Here is a 21,603-nt window from a genome sequence, read left to right as displayed (position 1 = left end):
AATCATCACTTGGAGACCTCTCCTGCATCTCATCATTCTGACCTGTTCAAAAAACAGCATAACATGACTTCTAACCCATTCCCTAATATGGGGTTTCTGCAGCAAACAACATTTAGAAAGATGTGGATGAAAGATCTAACTGTTTACAGAAATGAAAATTCCATGTTTAGAAAGCATTGAAAAATTGTGGCAAAGTGAGAAATTGTTACTGCTACTCCCCCTTTGACAAAATATTTTCAACTGTTTTCTGCTGCAGGAGACCTAAAAATATGTTAGCAGGGCCTCTGTGGTAGCAAGGTTAGAGTCGCTGACTCATAATCTCCAGCCCCTCACTGCTGTGGGTTTGAATCCCAAAAGGAGTGAATATCTTTATGTGAGGAAGCCACCGGCTGGCTTGCGGTAGGTCAGTGGCATTCTGGCAAACTTTCGCATTCTGTTTCCGTTTTGCGTAGTTGCATGGAGGAGTAACAATATTGCTATTGTTATTTCAACAGCGACATCTTAAGAGTAAATGCCTTGCTTCTCGATAAAGTCAAGTGACGGGAAATGGCGACGATTATCGGATCAAACTGACCACCCTAATATAATATGGAAACTGGTCTTCCGGTGCCAAAGGTAAGCTCCGCCCTCGTCAATAACTTCCCTCGAATTTCGATACACACCCACGTAGACAAAACACACATTGGGAAGCCGGCAATATAAAATTACTTGTTTATATCATAACAACTTATTTAATTTTTCGCCTGCCTTTCTTCAATTTTCATCGATTGCACCGGGATTATCTTCCATAATCGCCCCAAAATACTAGTCAATAAAATATCCGGAAAAGCGATTTTTAAATCTTTCATTAAACATTAACAAACACGATTTATATGAGATTAAATTGGCTTTAAACACAGAAAAAGAACATAATTCGGCGTTGCAGAAACATTTTTTTATATTAAATAGTCATTTTTTCAAAAATTGTGTGAAACTTTTTATGTGGGTACGTTTTGACCAGAAAAGCGCTTACGTTTTGACCTGGTTTGGGTACGTTTTGACCAGGATGTGGGTACGTTTTGACTTGGGTACGTTTTAACTTGGGTACGTTTTGACTGGTTACCATCGCCCTAGCCGAACCATCAAACATGTAAACGGGATATATAAAAAATTCGTTCATCTAAACTTATTTACTCAAATTATCTGTATCATGTCGTCTTTAATTGACAAAGCAATGCGCTGAAGCAATTAGCGGAGCCCGAAAGCGAAGTAATTAGAGGTCTGGCTCCTAGTCCTAGAGTCGTCTCGTCGTAGAGGTTTGAACCCGGGTTCCGTCACATAGTTTGTGACTGTCTAAATATATCACAAAATACTTTTTACGGCCATTTGCCTTTTTCTGATTCATTGTATGTCAGTCTTAAGTGAACGACAAGATTAAACAAACTCTGTTCGGGTAAGTTTAGACCATGAAAAGTATATGCAGGTAAAGTGATCGCATTGATCGTGATACGACCTAAATGGTGATAAAAACTGCGTACGTTAAACAACAACAACAACAACAACAACAACAACATCAACAACAACATCAACAACAACATCAACAACAACATCAACAACAAAAACAACTCAGCCCTCTCATCAACCCAATTCACACAAGGGAATTCATGGAAATGTATTGGTAGGCTAAATATTCACTCATTTCTAAATTTCGTTTTGTTTTGTTTTGTGTTGGGTTTTACGTCACTTCGACAGTATTGCAGTCATTGCGCGAAGTCCGGCTAACCTCAAGTGGAGGAAGACCCCAGAAACCCGTCTGAGTTGCACAGACGGACAACTGGGTAGAACCACTGACCTACCGCAAGCCAGCCGGTTTTAATTTCGTAAAAAATCATCAACTAAATTCAGATAAAACATATGTACGCCTTTTTTCTATTTTGGAATTACACTAAGTGGACATTTTCGCCATACAGGTCTACATTATTCCCAGCCAGCAAGCATATATATGGGCGATATCAGTAATCTGATATAGGTATTCGGATATTGCATAGATAAAGCATTGATGTATGATTTAGGATATAGTTTTTATGATATCGAGTCAATATCGGCGTGATGTTTGAACTCGATGGCATATCACGGGGATTATCAGTAATCTGATATAGGTATTCGGATATTACATAGATATAGCATTGATGTATGATTTAGGATATAGTTTTTATGATATCGAGTCAATATCGGCGTGATGTTTGAACTCGATGGCATATCACGGGGATTATCAGTAATCTGATATAGGTATTCGGATATTGCATAGATACAGCATTGATGTATGATTTAGGATATAGTTTTTATGATATCGAGTCAATATCGGCGTGATGTTTGAACTCGATGTCATATCACGGGGATTATCAGTAATCTGATATAGGTATTCGGATATTTCACAGATATAGCATTGATATATGAATTAGAATATAGTTTAATGATATTGAGGCAATATTAGTATGATGTTTTGAACTCGATGTCAAATTGATACCACTACACACAGAAAATCGGATATTTTACAGATATAGCATTGATTTATGAATTAGAATATAGTTTTAATGATATTGAGGCATGTTCAGTGTGCCCAATGTCGGTATGATATAGGACTGTAGATAACATTGAGATTGAAAATATATTTGTCCAATATTGGCCCTATATTGACTTATTACCTCCCTTTTTATTCATTTAAAACCAAAACAATTTGAATAAAAATGAGTTGACCATTTCAATTGTATATTTTATCCTGCATATAATTTTAAATAAGACTTTATTTCTGTTTGCTGTTACATTTCAGGATAAATACACCATTTCTTTAAAAAATAAATATCTTTAAATGAAGAGTAGAGAGAATTAGGAGAATTAATATTTGTATATTACAAATTGTCATCAAACAAACTAAAGCTCAAATAGCTATAGTAATATTTGAAAAGTTGGATATTGGCATCTCTATTTAAGCAGCTGCCCTTTTACAGCGAAAGTTGTAAATGGGAAGCTAATCTAAATATATAGATATAATAAATATGCAAAACTGGTAAAGTGATTATGGTTTAATATTGAAATTCAAAGGACATCAGCTTCCGTATATAGATCCTATATCAGAAAATCGACATCCAGGGGATTTGGAACAATATTGAGGCTATATACCGTCTATAACAATACGGATATCCAGGGGATTTTGCATACACTGTGCAAGATTTTGATCGCCCCGATATCCGGTACCGATATCCAGCCGACATCCATGCCGATATATAGATCCTATATCAGAAATACGACATCCAGGGGATATGGAACTATATTGAGGCTATATACCGTCTATAACAATACGGATATCCAGGGGATTTAGCATAGGATGTGCAAGATTTCGATCGCCCCGATATCCGGTACCGATATCCAGCCGACGTCCATGCCGATATATTTGCTATATAGACCCAATATACGTCTGCTGACTGGGTTAGTGTTTCAACTAACATTCGGAAAAATAAAAACCCATTTGTGCCCAAGGTCCCATCAATTTGAGCTCTCCAAACACTGTAGACCCAGACGAGAGAGCTCCTGGAAGGACCCTTCTGGCATGGGTCTGAAGTGTTTGTATTCATAATTTGTCATTATTTAAATACATGTACACATTACCGTCAAAACCAAAATGAACTGGTCCAATTATTGAAAGACGACTGGCTTATTCAAAGATTTGGGCATACATGGTTAAATATATACAAAGTCGGTCTTGATTTCTATTAACACTCTTTCAATGTTTATGTCCATATACCCCCGCTTTGAAAATCAAACACGGGTACCAGACATGTTTCACTCGAACTCTAGCTGATAAAAAGGATACAATTCAAGCTATAAAGCATATTGTAAATTCGTGATCTTGGACTTTTCACGTCCAAATAAAGTACGCGTCAAACTGAATGCGAGTGCTTTGTTAGACCAGATAAAAATCACAGGGAAGTATGGTGGCATTTCGTTTTCTTCATTGAAATGATAAACAATTGCAAATCTTAAAATGGCTAAATTTGAGATTTTTTTATAACTTCCTTATAACTTTTATAACAGAGACAGTAGACGTTAGTAACGCAACGTAACAAAAGGCATTAGCTACATAACTTGCTAAATAATTAACACTCTTATTTATCAGTCACAATAGGTAAATAAAAAAGAAACAAGAAATTAACGAACATACAAACTCAAGCTCGGATGCTCAATGTTTAGCTGTGCCGATATTTTGAGGACATGGATACACTTTATACACCATATCGCTTAAATGAGGACTTACATTTGATTGGACAGATACTACCACTCAGACGCAATTTGATTGGTTCGCCTATGCACACTTTTAAGAGACCGGGGAAAAATGTGCATGGTGGCATACACGAATTCAAGACAACGCTATTTTATGAGGACTTGGTAGATTTTGGAAAATTTAAACATAGTCCTCACGAAGATGCCTAATAATGAAAAATCTTTATGAGGACTCGTGTGCAAGTCCTCATACTACGAACAGTCCTCAGACCGTTGGTGTGCGTAACACTATACGTCCTCAAAACGGTGGTAATACAAGCCCACACGCTCTCACACACATGTACGCTCTCACACGCAGGCATGTATGTACACACGCACGCGCGCGCGCACACACAAGCACGTACGTCCGCACGCCCGCGTGTACAATACGCACGGCAGGGACATTGAGTGCGGGATAAGGTAGCTATGTTGGCTTCTGCATCATTGGCATTGAATGCATCACCGAAAGTTGTCTCATGAATTTGCTTGTACGCACAAGAAGCTTTGATTGCGTCGTAAAGTCAGGAAAACAAAATAACTCGTTATGGATTAAAACAACCAATGCGTTGATTAACAAAATCAAACATTTTACTGCACTAAAAACATTAACTTTAATATCATCATTTAAGCCATTTGGAACATAAATTTTATCATAGTGTGCGTGTTCGTGTGTTTGGGCGTGCGTGCATGTACGAGTATGTGGGCGTATACGTGCGTGCATGTGAGTGCATTTGTGTGAACTATTAACAACCCTTAATAAGATGAGATAATAGAAACAATTCAATGTGATCATTTACAATCAGTGCAAACACAAGTATTAAACACAAATACGATTTACCACAAGTAATACTATTGTTTTAATATGCCTTTAAGAATAAATACATATCGAAAACAATGGTTCTTATGAAGAATACCGAGTTTAATTTGAAAGAAATATGAGACCATAGTAAATCCTTTAGCATTCACAAAAAAAATGAATCTTTTTGCGCTTTCTACTATTAAATAAACAGTTACAATCTTGTAATCAGTGAATAATATTTTGTATGAGTTTATTATTAAGTAATAAGTAAGGGTTTATCAGTCAAAATAAATGTTTGTTATACATGTGGAATATTGATTTGAATAAGAGTTTGACTTTAAATTTTTAGTGTGTTTTAAATTAACGCCGATTTACCCCGTTATATATTGACCACATGAGTCATTTTTTTTTTGTTTAAAGAATGACCGATCATTTTTTAACGTCAAGAACTGACCATCCCCCACCCCTCCCCAAACCGTTGCGTAACAAATGACCCTCGTTGAAAATGTTCAAGAGTTATATTCACTACCAAACTTAGTCAATAATATGGTTACCAATATTAGTGGAATTTATTAATTGTATATGTTTTTATACAACGAAAACCGATTGACTACATCAAACTTAGATTCAAAACACTGAACTCTATAGTCGCGTATTTTATAGATCTGTATACTATTACATTTTTCTCCGATAGTGACATACAGAAGAAAACTTGGATGATTTTAAGGGGGGGGGGGATGCACCCCCTCTACTGCCGGGATCCGTTTGTGCTCATTACAGTGCAGATTTCTGTCGATTACCATTTTTTGGTTTGTTAGTTATATTTTGTGTATGAAATGAGTGTCACACACTGGATTTACTATGCTTTTGCTTAGTTTAGAGCCTTATAACTGCATATCTCTACTGATACTTATTAAAGAAATTGGTAACTAATAAAGTAGTAGAACCGTTTATTGTTGTGTTATTACTGTAGATTATTGAGAGAGTGACTGGTATAATTTTCAAAGAGCTAGCATGACCATCTCATGGCAGTCTGCAGGTTGATGACCATCTCATACAAGGCTGCAGGTGGATGAGCATCTTATGGCAGAGTACAGGTGGCTGACCATCTGATAAGAATACAGGTGGATGCCCATCTCATGGCAGACTGCAGGTGGATGTCCATCTCATGGCAGACTGCATGTGCATGACCATATCATGGCAGACTGCAGGTGGATGGCCATCTCATGGAAGACTGCAGGTGGATAGCCATCTCATGGCATACTGCAGGTGAATAACCATCTCGTGGCAGACTGCAGGTGGATGGTCATCTCATGGCAGACTGCAGGTGGACGACCATCTCATGGCAGACTGCAGGTGGATGACTGTCTCATCATGGCATACTGAAGGTGGATTACAATGCAATTATTCAAACAAATTGTCCAGTTAAATTGTGAATAACATTATGTAAGGTTATATCAAAGAGGATATTACATGACTGCTTATGCAATGCAGATTTCATGAAAGAAGTTTCTTTAAATTAATAAAAGTGAGCATTTAATTTTTTTTTTTTAAATTTAAGCTTAAAATCAATAAAATTTAACAAGTTAAACGTTTAGTTTGCATACTTTCAACAACAGTTATGTTTAAAAAACTAAAATGGTGTTAATGCATGATGGCATAACCGTTAATGATATAAATACAGGGTAATTGTTTGTTTCAGTGAGAGATGGCAATATATTTCACAGATAAACTGCCAAATCCTATATATCACAAGTGAACCAAGTAAATATGTTGCTTTTGGTGTTCACAATGCGAAATTTGCTGTAATCTTACACTTAAAAGAATAAAGAGTGACAATTCATTGTAGTTCTTCATAAACCTTGAAAGCCAATGTCACATCATTAAGCAGGTAAACATCATTGGTGAATCTGTACAAACCACCAAAAACCTTATACCAATAATAAAACAATTTAAATCAGGCTCACTGGTTCAATATTATATGTGACACTATCATCTACATAATCAGTGTGTGTATACCACATGATAAACTGTGTCATAAATGTTACACCGGAAGGCAATATTTTGCTTCAGATGAAGACTTTAAACAAAGACAAAGATAACTTTCATATTTATTCACCATTTAAATGAAACATAGCGCAGTCTACGCCGTTTAAGGAGCACCTCCTTCTGTCTTTTACCAGAGTTCAATTGAGAGTTTAGTTAAAATACTTCCGACAAACTTTTTCACAATACGGCCGTCTGACGGAGCACTGTCAAAACATTATTTTGGAAACCTGTTTGTCGAAGTGTTAGATGAAACTAAACACCTTATCAAACTTCAGTAATAAAAGGAAGGCAGGGCTATTTAAGCGGCATAGACTGCCCTTGGTTTCATTTAAATTGGTGTAGTAAAAGAAAAGTTATCTTTGCTTTAAGTCTTCATTTTAAACAAAATGTTGCCTTCGGACGTAGCATATATGACGTAATTTATCATGTGGTATACACACTGATAAGTATTGCACTGTGATTAGATTGGCACTAAATCATCTAACGTTTAAAACTTTATGATGAAGATATAGTTTTCCTTCAACAATAGTATAGCCTGCAAAGTAGTTTGATCAGGACTCATATTAATTATTTTGTGTACAACAGACAATTATGTAATCAATACTTTCTTCACTGATATACTGCTCATGAATTTTAACACCCACTGATTGCTTACTTTTAGCTAATTTACTAATGGCAAAAAATTGACAAAAATGTTTCAGAATTGATTTCATATGACATTGTTATCAGCCTCTTGTTTCCAGTCTGTTTGTCCTTATTTAATGTGGCTTTATACACGAACATTGTTCCAACACTTATTCAGTACTCAGTTTTAATATCGCTGCCATTTCTTTGTTTTCAATTCAATCATTGTAATCTTTTTGATGTGGTTATCTTAGAACAACATCAATATCTACTAACTAATTTTGTGAAATCCTTTAGCTATTAATTGTACTCTGAAGCAGAAAAGCTAAAACCAAGGTAGGTTACGTTGCAAATTACTTATACAAATAAAATTTTAAAGCCAATTTTAAGTCACCATTCCAAACCATTAAATGGGTCCATTATAAAAAAATCGCAGACCGTATAGTGCTGACATGAATTTCCCATTTCAAGGTAAATTTTAGCTCACTGTACATGTTATAAACAATAAGAGGTAAAGATTTGCTGAAATATCTTTAGATTAAATAATCCAATTTCATTTTCTATTCCAGGTAGCACAAAGAGTGGATGTTCAGGAGAGAACCATCACAATACTGCAAGCAAAGTTTAGAAGAACCAAAAGTGTGAACTACATCACAATCTGCATGAACTCTGACTGAGAAGTGTCACAAAATGGATAACTATTCCTCAAGACTACTTTCCAAATTACATTATCTCAATAAAACCACACTGCTAGACTAACTAAGCAAGTTTCAAGAATTGAAAAGAATACCTGTCCACTTATCCAAATGTAACAACAGACCAATACCCATCAAAAGTACTTCATCAACATCAATGGATCTTTAACGGATATCACCTGAAACATGAAATAAGAATAAAACAACAGTACTGCTTATGCTAGGCCAAAAGGGTAAAACCCAACTGAATTAAAACCAGAATCATATGAAACTGCTTTGGTCATTGTTGTATATGTCCAAATACTTCAACAATATTTGCAGGCAAAAGTGAAGACATACTTCAGCAAGGGTTTAATATCAATACTACTTAAACAACAAATGAACAAAGAATTTTAAAGTTTAAAAGCTTTGAATGATTATGGCTTTGTTGAATTCAAGTTCAATTGTAAGCAGCATTATATTTAATAATTTTTACCCAAGGCTGAGGTAAAAAACAACAGGGCTACGACAATATGTTAAATTTCCAAGGCTGAGGTAAAAAACAACAGGGCTACGACAATATGTTAAATTTTGGAGTTGAAATCAATCATACTATAAGCATAAAAATCCCCCATGCTGCTCTAAAAATAAAATGAAAAATAATTTCGAACAGGATTATTGCAAAGCTATTACTGAGAAATAAAATATTACTATAAAACCCCTGAAAATATGTTGAAGACATAAACATCTTTAGAAAAATAGCAGCTAATTTTTAAGGTTACAGTCCTATACCTTAAGTCCTAAAACATTACTTTGAAGTTTAACAAACAGACATGTAATTGGTGGTTAGATCGAATATAATACATATATGTCACAGAGATAGCGCACTCGACTATTCCGCCGCTTTTCAGTGTAAGGATTAAAAAGTTTTGGCGAAACATGCATGGATCACTGTTAGATTAGATTTAAATGCAATACATGATGTGCTGAGATATTAACATAAATGTCTAATAATAAAGGGCCATTATTTGCAAAACACAGTTATCTAACTTGGTTATTTAAGTAGGTAAGGTGGTTGAATACCATTGTATAAAGTCTCAATGGAATACCTCAAGTAGTTGCTGAGATATTATCCTTTGTGTGCTAGCATTCAAGACCTTAACCAGAATTTCTAAGTCGCATAATAAAGGGTAAAAAATTATATCATTTTAAAGAAAGAGTTATCTTACTTGATTAACTAAGAAGGTTAAATGGTTGTGAGCATGTGAGTAAAGTTTCAATGCAATACATCATGTAATCGCTGAGGTATTGACTTAAAAGTGGTTACATGCAAAACCTTAACCAGAATTTCTATGTCGAATAATAAAGGGCAATTATTTGCATTAAATGCAAACTAGAGCTATCTAACTTGGTAAATTAAGTAGGCTCTATGGTTGAGTACCATTGTATGAAGACTCAATGCAATACCTCAAGTAGTTGCTAAGATATAACCTTTGTGTGCTAGCACGCAAAACCTTAACCAAGGTGTGACACCAACGCCGACGCCAAGGTGAGTAGTATAGCTCTCCTTATTCTTCGAATAGTCGAGCTAAAAATAGATATGTTATACGATACATGTTGGTTGTGAATTACCCCAAAATATCTATATTGTACGATACATTTCTGAACAGCATATATCTCATTAGTGTTTTTTTAAAATAAGAGCACACCTTTAAATGCTCCCATAACACTAATTATTGATAAACAATAAAATTCCCCCTGTTTTCAGAGCAAAAGTTGCCAGGAACCCTTCCAGAATTATGGCATATATGACGTTAGAAAATGATAATACCCTTACAATAAAATACCTTCACATGACCTGTCAAATGTTTCTTTTCCATCAGATATTTCATTGAAGGCAATATGATCAGGATCTGCTAGTTTCAGAGTGTAAGATGCATGCATATCCTTTGACAAACCTTTCTTTATCACTAGAATGTGTGTCTACAGTTGCTTCAGCTCAGACACTGACATCACTCTTATGCTGTTCATTCTATTGGGGTTTTGTTACCACTTAAGACTTCAATGCACTTGGCCTCGTGGAAACATGGGAAATGTTCATCAAGTGTGATGATGATCTAGGGAGATGAGAAGACAAAAACAAAACATTTTTAGCAGTAGCTTTATATGCATGAAACTTTAAAAAAATGGCAGCTAATTACATTGTTTATGAAAAATGCTCCAATTTGTATGCTTATGTAACAAGTTAACAACATTACAAAAATGATGTTTTTGAAATTGTGCATTGTAAACACGGACAATTGATTAATAATTTAGAGAAGGATAAAATTAAAAAAAAGCAAAGCATCCAAATGAAGCAGTGAAACCTTGACTTCACTTATGAATCTCTATGAGCCTCTGCAAGGGATATAATAAAGTTTGATAATAATAAGTGACTCTAATAAAAGTTAATAATTGTGTCAGTGATAAAGGGAGAAGTAATGTTGTAGGTCTAACATTGATACTACTTGTACCAAACGTTTGCTTTGTATTTCACAAAACAGTAGTTTAGTTGCACTAGTGTTATTGGATGTACATGTACAGATATCAATAAGACACAATGAGCACTTATTTTTTTGAGAAACCTGCGTGCTAAATAACTGTTTTTTCCCCATTCTGGAAGCTTTTTTAAATTCTCTAATTTCGATGATCAGAATTGTATAGTCAGTGACATCACATACCGATTTCACTTGACACTTAGTACTCATTGTCTAGATGGCTGGCAGAGTGGAAAGCTTGTGATCAATCAGCTACAGCTTAACTGTATTCTCCTCTACATAGGTGGTGTGTAACTGAAATTATACAATAGGATATGGGTTTTTATGCACATAATCTGCAGCCTCAGATGGCCCTATTTTCTCAAATATTTTTAAGAGTAACAGGCTTAGGCAGCTTATTTCATCAAGCCTAATTTATCACAGTCACTTGATGGGCATCGACTCCTTTTGGTGTCATATGACCTGTAAAAAATCTTTTTCAGATTGTCTGACATTGTTAAACTGCATTAATTTTTAGTTACTTTTACTACATGAAGGATTTATATGAATGGCTCCTTTGATAAATCTGAAGAATGAAATAAATACTTTTAGGTTAAATGTTACTAAAATAAATATTTTACAGGTCATATATGAAACCAAAGCAGAAATTTCATTCTCATCAAGTGACTATGAAATGTCTTAGTTAATCTCAATTTTACTAAATAAAATGAAGTTTATAATTTCCTTTCTATGTCAAAAAAACTCTTGACATTATCACATCAAACATAACACAAATTATAGCAAAACTAAAATTGTGCGATTATGTTACTCCTGCTGTAAGGGAAATAGAGGTTTCGAAACATTTGGGTTGGGTGCTCTATCAGTAAATTGTAATAATATATTATGCTTTTCATTGGGAAACAACATATATTTTTACAAAGTATTTTACTGGTAAAATAATGAAAATTACATGCATAAAACAAACCTTTAGATGACTGATTGAGGCATTAATAAATGAAAGCACTTTTACATACAAAGGTATTTCCTGATTAATATTCCTACAACCTTACAACAGCAAGAACAGATGAACTAAATCATGGATTTGCTTGTCTGTCAGATTTCAAAATTAATTTGTTGAGGTTATGGATAAATGGTACACCCGTGTTTACAGCGGTAATATGTTATTCTGTTCAGTAACATATCCAATAAAGCAAATAACTGGTCTATCACCTAAATCTGGCCATTTAAAAATCAACATCTATGTAATGTTAACAACAATAAACTCACTTAATTTCCTGGAGCAACTATCACCTTCGGTTTACTCCTGCATGATAAATTTGCTTTTTATATCTATAAATTCTGAAACCTTACTTCTGTATACCTCTAGACTCATTTTTGGACGGTACTGCAAGTAAATAGTTTTAAACGATTTTGATAGCATTCACAAGAAAACAATGTGTAAATGCAATTGTCTTGATTCTACGGTATGTTAATCGGACCATACTACTATTTCTACTGTCTGTCCATTACGCAAATATTGCATACCGGTAGTCAATTTTTCAAATATTGGACAGTTAGTAGAAAAAAAAAGTATGGAATGCAGTCTCAAAACCCATATAGAGTACAAAAAGAACAATGGATGACGTCATAAACTTGTTTAAAGTATCTATAAGCTTTAAAAGTCAATCAGTCTGTAAATTATTATACTTGTACTAGAAACTGTATTTCTTTAAAATATAAAGAGCAGAATGAATTACAGATTCTAACAACCAGTCTGACCCTGTCTTTTAAATATCACACTCGCTGAGAATATGAAATGTTTGAGTGTAGCCTTGTGAAAAAGATACATGACTGTATTTGACTGTATGTGGCCCAACCTGGTTGAATTTCGTTATTTCTGAAATTGCTTATTTATGTGTTTACCAAATTACACCACGTCAATAGCAATATGTCAAGTTACCCCTTAGTACGGGCCCTCTGACAAGCATGCAGAAACAGTCGATAGGAATATGGTACTGTAGTACAGTAGTTATACTTTGCAATTTCATAAATACAGCAAGGAATGAGATAACAAATAACAATACAGCAAGAATAGCATGAAATTACGTCATTATTATTTATTGAATGGAACATTATTTTTAGGACAAACTAATTTCATGTGTAAATGTTAAATGATTTTCTTACTCAATAACATCAAAATTTTGTTACAATAGATGTCAGTCTCAGTCTCTATTTTAAACTTAAAATTGAGGTATATAAAGAGTTTGTTAATATTCCTTTTGAAATTTAGCAAAAAAAAACAATTCTTTAGAAAAAAATGTCAAAATTCAATGCATTCCACTGTTTTTTCTTCTTTCCTCTATGAAGCATTACTTGTTTAATATAATTTTTATATATATTGTTTCTTTGAAATGTATTAATATCCAAATTAAATTAAATTTTATGCAAGCAACAAAACTGTTACTAATGATCATCGTTATAATCAATTTATGTTTTATACTTTCATTTATGTCAAGATTCAAATACATGGAAAACAAATTTCTCATCTAAACATGTATGTATTTTTGACCTTTAGTTATACTGTATTAGATCTTTTATCTTAATTTCTAACATTTCTTGTAAACCGAGTTGTTTATTCCCTTAAAGTATACATGTATAATCAAACTAAAAACCAATTGTATATACATGTATGCTTCGGATTTAACACTTTAAACATAAGGGTGATATAAAATTATAACAAGATAGCCTGAATATTTTACTGATTATAAGTATCTTCCATGGCCGAAAGTGTAAGATAGGTTCATCCCCAACCAAGCGTAGGGTGTAACAGTAAACCTCTTTTTCGCAGAACACCATGCGCGAGGGCTGGGACAAACCTATCTTACACGAGCGGCTATGGAAGATGCTTCTTCTCCCACCACAGTTTAACAAAATAATGTTAAAATGTATTTTTTACGCTGGAACTCTTCAGTCAAAGTGTAAATAATGTGCATATAGATATGTGATAAATCGTGGTTGTCATGGACATGCATGCAGTGATTCAAATTATGTAAATAGTCAAATTGTTTTTTTAAATAGTTCTGAGGAAAGTGCAGCATCATTTCTTGAATGGAGCATGAACACTTTTTAATGGTGCTATTTGAAGCGAGAAATTAATTAATTAGGATTTTAAATATTGCCACAGGACAAGGTTTCCATGACGGTACAGATGACGGTCTACAACAAGGCAGGTAATTGTGTGATTACAATTTCAGTTTGATACGGGTCTTTGTTTTATCTTTGCCCGTTTTATCTTTGTCCATAGGCAACATTTATAATATCTGTCATGTGTTTTCGTTCTGGATCGAAAAATCCAACCTGAGGGCACCTGCGTTGCCAGGTAACGAGGCTTGCCGAGTTACCGGCTACGCAGCGTGTCCGAGGGTCGGATTTTTCGATCCGGAACGGACACACATGATAGATATTTTTTCTAGCATACCTTGAATTACACTTTTTTTCTGAAAAATGCATAGAAAAGCGCAGTAAATTTCACCAAACAGCATGTGCGATGATGTCAGCTGACCTCATGACGCGCATTAATATTTATTCACTGCATACGTCAAGAAGTTCCTTCAGTATCACGTCTTTTAAGGGTTATTTTGTTTTGTTTTGAAGGTGTGTTTTTGTAAAGTTAATAGTTATGGAACTCATCTATTGAAATCTCATAATTATGGTTACATTAAATGTAAAATAAAAGAAATTAAAAGTATTACGTCACAGCGCGTGACTCATCTGGCATGGGGGGATGCCAGATGGAGTTTTCCAGCACGGCTGAATTCACCGGAAATGTCTATCCGATGTGCTAGAAAAGAATTTCCAGCATGTCCAAAATTTTAGATATACCTATCTGAGGTGGGAGTAAACCTGATACCATGTGCTTGTAATGATATTTCCTGTTTTGATTACATCAAATATGTATGGTTACATTAAACAATTAGTACATTTGGAGGGTTGAAATGTTTGCTACTATAAAGGTCAATTTCAATTCAGATGTTGTTGTTTTTAGTATTTGTTTTCAGAACATGTCTGTATTTTGACTGGTTAAACAGCAGTGACACTCTTATTTAAAATCAATACATACACATGTATAACAAACATAAAATATTCAACATTTCTATTGGAATATCTTAATTTCATGAAACTTTCACAAAAAAGTAAATTAGTTAATTACAAACAATACCAAAAAAGGTTTCGAAAACAGAAGGCATCAAGCCGGGGCCCCCGGTATTTGCAGGTAAGACCGGACCCAATACACCATAGAGACAGGTTATTGAAGAAGGTTTTATGAAATATGTAAACAATAAGAAATTTGGGAGAGTTTATACGGTTTTAAGTGAATTAAAGTGTTTACATTCACGGCATTTGTGAAAGAGAGTGACATGCCTTGTTATAATGAACTCAATGAGAATTTACTGGAAAGAAAAAAAGACCTTTACTCGACATTTGCCAACAAAAAAATAATATGTAGACTAGTTACTGGAAGTAACATTAGCGACATCGATTTTGGACAAGTACTATCGATTGTCGCCGACGTAGCATTGTCAGCGACGATTCATCCATTGTACTCGATAATTGTTTCATCACTATGTGATACGATTGTTTATTTTTAATATTTATGAATAAAGCTGGCTCCAAATTGGGGCGCTAAAATGGGCATTCAATTAGGTATCCGGCATTTTCTACGTAAACACCAAAATGACGTTTTTTGTGTATTTGAAGCGTTGAAACACCCATCACAAATTCGGAATGGTTCTTTTAATATTTTGTTTAAGATTTCATGCAAAATTACACATTTTACGAAATAACAATAACAATCTGTAGGAAAATTATAACTAAAGAGCCAAAATGGCAATGCAGGCTACTGCTTCCCACCAGATTCTGCTCTCCAAGCAGTGCACTACTGTTGATAATAGAGTGAATTGTAAGAAGTCATGGTGGATATCAATGAGCAACTGATAATGCACTAGACAATTGTAACCACGCCCTCCCCCCCCCCTGGTAAAATCCCCACCCTGCAGAATCAATCTGCTGGAAAAATCCCCGCCAAATGCCCCCGCACCCCACATAAGGCCCATTTCCTGCTATTTTTGGTGCAAAGACACCACATTCACCTGGCCACCTGGAAGGTAAGAACACGGCCAATTTCCCCTGCAGACCCCTGGACCTTGGAAGGGGGGGGGCGTAGTTACAATTGACTGGTGCATAAGCCCCATATTATGTTGGTGCTGATCATTCAGTCGGGTATCTATTGGCTGGTTTCACTGGCAAGCTGCTTCTTGCCAATTTTATACTTCATTTGAACACCTTGTTTGACTCTCAGAATATTAGCTAAAGACCTACAGCAACACGTTATATATTACCTTTTTGGAAGTGTTTTTAATGTGTGTTTGCATCAAACAATCTCTTTAATACTTAAATATTTTATATAGATATATGCTTGTATAGTCATTCTAAAATGCCGTCCAGGCTTTTTTTTAATGATGGTTAGCCTGGACAAGAATTAAGATATTTATTGGCAGTCTTAAGCAATAGAATACAAATGAAGACCATTTCATTTCATAGACAGTTTTTACATGTTTACGAATTTTGTTATGAATGACGTTCCAGGCTAACCATCATTAAAAAAAGAAGCCTGGACGGCATTTAAGAATGACTATATGCTTGTGTATATATATATATATATATATATATATATATGTAGTCGGTCAATAGCTATTCATAGCTAATGTTTTCTCTGTTACGTCATACCGACTGAAAATAAAATTTGATGATTTGATTCGAAACAAATGAATATCTACATTAAATGGCAGGGTGAGCAATAATTGGAACGGGCGAATAAGAGGTCCCTTAACAAGTACAATCCAACATTATGAAGTTCAAATATTATAAAGTTTACATTAACGCCCATCGTTGTTTTAACTGTGGATGAAATATTGACAAAAAATCATAAACGTTGTCGCGAAAATGTGTAATATTAAGGAACATGTTCGAAAAATAATCGCGTTTAACAGATGTCATGTTGATTCATTTTATTTGTTATTTTATAACAACTAAAACGTGAAAACAGAGGAGAGAAGATTTTTTCCATTCGCTTCCTAAATAGAGTAAACAGTACCAGATTTCAGCTACATTCAACAGCAGCAGCGGCCATTTCACTCATATAGCTGGAGATGTAAGGTGAAGGTTGCCCGCCGTACCACGTGATGATAGAAAATAGCCTAAAAATAGCATTACCAATGCGAACCATCTCCCATATGTATATGAGCGTGAACGTTTTCACAAGACGTACTTGACGTTGAAATTTCATAGCTGTAAACGAAGAATTGATGAAAATATCGGTTATTGTAGCTGGAACGCAAAAATATGACAGACGTGACTCAAAATTGACGTCAGTGGCATATTTTGAAAACTCGTAGATTCAAAACTGTTCCGAATATTGAAAAAGTAAAAACAGTCCCTAACTGGGCATATGCTCTTCTATTCGTATACCAATTTTCAGACAGAAACTCGAAAAAAAAATCATAGTCGCGTTCCACCACGCCTTTAGCGCCTATGATGAATTATAAGTTAAAATACATGTATTGATTGACATCATCACATGTGACCAAAAACCTAACGGAAATGATTTCCACATATTGCTGAAATTGTGCTTTTGTTCGTTTGCTTTGATATTTTTGGCATTGTTTTCCAAACAAATCTAATTTAAATTGGTCATAGACACAGCTTATCCACGTTACGGTGAATACAACTATCACAGTCAACTAAGTGTTCTATCGTCGTCCATTTAAAAAGTGATTGTGAAAATATCGCAGTAAATTGATAAAAAAAAACATGTAATTTTCATCGTTTGCATTTGATGCAGTTGTAAAAGTCTCTGTGTGACGTATTGGATAGAAGCCTCAAGGGTATTGATTGATTTGCCGTCACTGTGAAGATCACATGGTACACAAGTATGCATTACGTTACAAAATTGCGTACCGCGTAGTAGTCATGGTAATGAGGTATTCTCTGTGTACGCCCTATAGTTTTGATGACGCATGCATCTGTATTGTCGAATTTTACACTTAAGGTGCCTGTTTCATCATTATTATTTAAGCAATGAGACACTTTGTTTCATCGTTTTATTTTTCATGATTGATAATTTCTAAAACAAGTTAAATGCAAATAACATTTCAAGAATAAGGTGGTAATAAGAAGTTGTCTAAAACATTTTCACACAAATTCATATTCATACTGTTAATAAACATAATACATTTATCATAATAAATCATCCAAAACATTTTGACACAAATTCATATTCATACTGTTGAAAAACATAATATAGTTATCATTAAAAATCATCCAAAACATTTTGCACAAATATATAATCATATTGCTAAAAGACATAATATAGTTCTCAAAATATATCATCCAAAACATTTTGCGCTAATATATAATCATATTGCTAAAAGACGAAGACATTGTTATAATACTTAATCCGGACTAAAACATTTTCACACAAATGCATATTCATATTATACAAAGAAATAATATAGTTATGTACATACATATTAAGAAATAATACATAACAGGCCCCAATTTTTCGAAACTTCTTAAGTCCCTTAAAACAGGATTAAGCTAAACTCACTATTTTTATTGTTCTACAGAATGTGTTATATTTACTTCTTTAAGAGTTTTTTTATAATTTATAAATAAGAAAAATCTGTATGTAAATTAGAAGAAACCATTTTTAATTTATCAAAATCCATTATTAGTATGTATTTTGGCTAATTAAAATAAGCGACTTCAGCTTATGAAGTTTCGAGAAATTGGAGCCAGAATCATTTAGAACATTTGACACAAATGCAGCTTTATACAGTATTGATAAAAAGACATAGTTAATATAACAAATCAACTGCAACATTTTGACACAAATGAATATTCATCTAGTTAAGACATGTCCGTAAAACACAAACAGAATTTCTTCAAAGATGATACATTTCTCTTCCGTACCATTTCAAATTTATCGGAATTTCATAGAGAAGCATTAGAGAAACTGACAAGCGTAAACAGTATGAATTTGCAACACGAGCTTACAGACGTGGTCGACTGGCCGAGGAAAAACTGAGATAAAACCCTCTTTTTTCGGGAAAACTCAGAAACCTCTGCCCGTTTGTCATCCAGAATTACAGGATTTTGTCTCGTACCACTAGATGTCGGGCCTCATCACCTGTAAGCTCCCTAACAGCGATGTACTCGTATAGAATACGGTTCAATGCACATGATTCATGTATACGCGAGATATGGAGTTGTCCATGTGTTTGTTCTATCGTTGTGTTCTTTGCAGAAAGGTAAACGCTGTGATGGCATCCTTTTTCTTCCCTGAAAATAAATAAAATAAGTATGAACTCAATCATCATCATCATCATCATCATCATCAATAATAATCATCATCATCATCATTATCATCATCAGAACCCCCCCAGCAGCAGCTACAAGAACAACACCCAAAACAACAACCAAAAACAACAACACAACCACTACCACCAAAACAACACAACCACTACCACCACAACAACACAACCACTACCACCAAAACAACACAACCACTACCACAACAACAACGTCATTGTCGTCAACATCACATAAGATCTTATTTCTGGTACATTGTCATTATCAGTTCTACACACAACGCTCACCTAACTGGTCCAGTCCTGCCATAAAGCCATTGGGACATCAGTGAGATGGATAACTCCGGAAACGCTCGGGAGCAGGAGAGGTGAGGGTCGGAGACGCAGCTGTTGGACATTTTCTGCAGAAAATATTATACGACTATTACTCATGCTTAATAACATATTCCTGATAACATAAGGGAAACTAAAAGAACAACTCATTTATCATCATCGTCATCATCATCATCAACAACAACAACAACGCCAATGTCATTGTCGTCGTCGTTAACATTTTGGATCTTTATTTTTGGTACAATGTCATTTTTAGAGGTTTATACACAACGCTCACCTTACTAATCCAGTCCTGTCATAAAGCCACTGTGACATCAATGAGATAGAAACACCCAGAAACGCTCGGAAGCCGGGAGGGGCCATGGACGGAGAAGCGGCTGTAGGGCATTTTCTGAAAAAAATATAACACGACCATCACTCATGTTCCTGATAACTTTAGAAAACGTAAAATACATCATCATCATCATCATCATCATCATCATCAGTGCCACCACCATCATCAAAAACAAGTAGAACAACAATGTCATTGTCGTCGTCGTTAACATCTGATTATAAAGACCTTTATTTCTGGTACATTGCCATTATTAGAATTTCATACACAACGCTCACCAAATTGATCGAGTCCTGTCATAAAGCCATTGGGTCATCAATGAGATGGAAACATCCAGAAACGCTCGGGAGCCGGAATGGGGTGGGGTAGGAGAAGCGGACTGTTGGGCATTTTCTGCAAAAAATAAAATACGACTATCACTCATGTTAAATATTAAATTCCTGCTGACATTTGTAAAACTAAAAGTACAACTCATTCATCATCATTATCATCAATCATCTGCATCATCAACAGCACTGCCACCACCATCATCAACAACAATAACACTTACGGCATTGCCGTCGTCATTAACATCACTTACGTTTTTATTTTTGGTACAGTGTCAATATCAGATGTTTATACACAACGCTCACCTTACTAATCCAGTCCTGCCATAAAGCCACTGTGACATCAATGAGATCATCCAGAAACGCTCGGAAGCCGGGAGGGGCCATGGACGGAGAAGCGGCTGTAGGGAATGTACTGAAAAAAACACACGACAATCACTCATGTTTAATAACATAATCCTGAATACATAAGGGAAACGTAAAATACATCATCATCATCATCATCATCATGATCATCATCATCATCATCAGTGCCACCACCATCATCAAAAACAAGAAGAAGAACAACAACGCCATTGTCGTCGTCGTTAACATCTGATTATAAAGACCTTTATTTCTGGTACATTGTCATTATTAGAGTTTCAAACACAACGCTCACCAAACTGATCCAGTCCTGCCATAAAGCCATGGGGACATCAATGAGATGGAATCATCCAGAAACGCTCGGGAGCCGGAAGGGGGTGGGGTAGGAGAAGCGGACTGTTGGGCATTTTCTGCAAAAAATATAATACGACTATCACTGATGTTAGATATTAAATTTTTGCTAACATTTGTAAAACTAAAAGTACAACTCATTCATCATCATTATCATCAATCATCTGCATCATCAACAGCACTACCACCACCATCATCAACAACAACACCAACGTCATTGTCGTCGTCATTAACATCACTTGATGATTATACACAACACACACCTTACTGATATAGTCCTACCATAAAGCCATTGGCACATCAATGAGATGGACTACTCCAGAAACGCTCGGGGGCCAGGAGGGGGTTGGGTAGGAGAAGCGGCTGTTGGGCAATTTATGCAAAATATATAATACGACTATCACTCATGTTAAATATAACATTCCTGCTAACATTTGTAAAACTAAAAGTACAACTCATTCATCATCATTATCATCAATCATCTGCATCATCAACAACACTGCCACCACCAT

The 21,603-nt window shown here is 34.9% G+C and overlaps 1 long non-coding RNA gene across 1 annotated transcript; it reads right to left on the bottom strand.

Moving 5' to 3' along the window:
- Positions 1-6,114: 6,114 nt before the first annotated feature.
- On the bottom strand, positions 6,115-17,233 carry LOC128233947 (uncharacterized). Its single transcript, XR_008260818.1, has 5 exons — positions 17,113-17,233; positions 11,163-11,273; positions 10,401-10,559; positions 8,559-8,642; positions 6,115-6,477 (listed from the first exon to the last, which is right to left on the bottom strand). It is a non-coding gene; the product is annotated as an uncharacterized LOC128233947 (long non-coding RNA).
- Positions 17,234-21,603: the final 4,370 nt, after the last annotated feature.

Source organism: Mya arenaria, chromosome 5 (genome assembly GCF_026914265.1).
Source record: "Mya arenaria isolate MELC-2E11 chromosome 5, ASM2691426v1".
NCBI classification, from domain to species: Eukaryota; Metazoa; Mollusca; class Bivalvia; order Myida; family Myidae; genus Mya; species Mya arenaria.
This window is presented reverse-complemented; position numbering and strand designations above follow the sequence as displayed.